Here is a 945-nt window from a genome sequence, read left to right as displayed (position 1 = left end):
ACACCGAAGATTTAACTATTCCATAAATTTTGTTCAATGAACTTTCAGCCAAGTGTACACGGAACAAATATAAGTCTGCGGAAAGTAAAAAGAGTGATAAATTCAGGCTCGACTTTCAGAATTAGGGAGTTGATATATTTGATATGAGCTACTAAAATATCGTAAACAAAATGAGCGGTCGATTAATTAAAATAGTGGACTAGGGGCAACATTTCGCAAAGTTGGCGCAATGCAGGCGCCGGTAGCCAGTGGTAATGCCGATATTACATACTATAAAACACCTTAGAAAGCCAATCATTATTTTCTTAAGACCTCCACAGAGAGAAAATACAAACAAGTTTTTATAAACATTAACAGACGATTTTCATCATATATTGTTGTTTCAATTAATTGATGGCACTTGATAAATGTACAAACATTATAACCAAAATATATACATGAAAAATAAAATAATAATAATAATAACAATGGATAATTACTTTAAATCATAATACGAATTAGAATTATTATTAGATGATTTTGCTGCCATGAAAATTTATTTTGGACAAGTGAATTTTCAGATTTTTAACAAAAATTGAAATTGTTTGGTTTATTTTTCGTCAAGATAAAAAAAGGCAGAGTTCAATATTTTTTCAGGTTTTCCATATTTATCTATAATTTTGGTGGCGTATCTGCAATATTTAATTGTGATATTTTCATAACGAGGAATTTCATAATTTACGCGTCTCGGTACGGCCTTCTCTAAGAAATAATAAAATATTGATGAGAGAAATTGATTAAGAAATTGTAATCAAGCCTTCGAATATATCTAGATCTTTTTTTTCGTGTCTTGATGCTCTCGAACGCTTGCCAATATTTTTCACATTTATATGAATATTTCCTTGAGAAAGAAGGAGAAATGAAAAGTTCTGGATTCAGGCCAAGGGCCACGACTGACTCTCATTA

This window comes from Fopius arisanus, unplaced genomic scaffold, assembly GCF_000806365.1.
Source record: "Fopius arisanus strain USDA-PBARC FA_bdor unplaced genomic scaffold, ASM80636v1 scaffold00067, whole genome shotgun sequence".
NCBI classification, from domain to species: Eukaryota; Metazoa; Arthropoda; class Insecta; order Hymenoptera; family Braconidae; genus Fopius; species Fopius arisanus.
The sequence above is the reverse complement of the archived record's forward strand: the minus strand, read 5'-3'. Positions refer to the sequence as shown.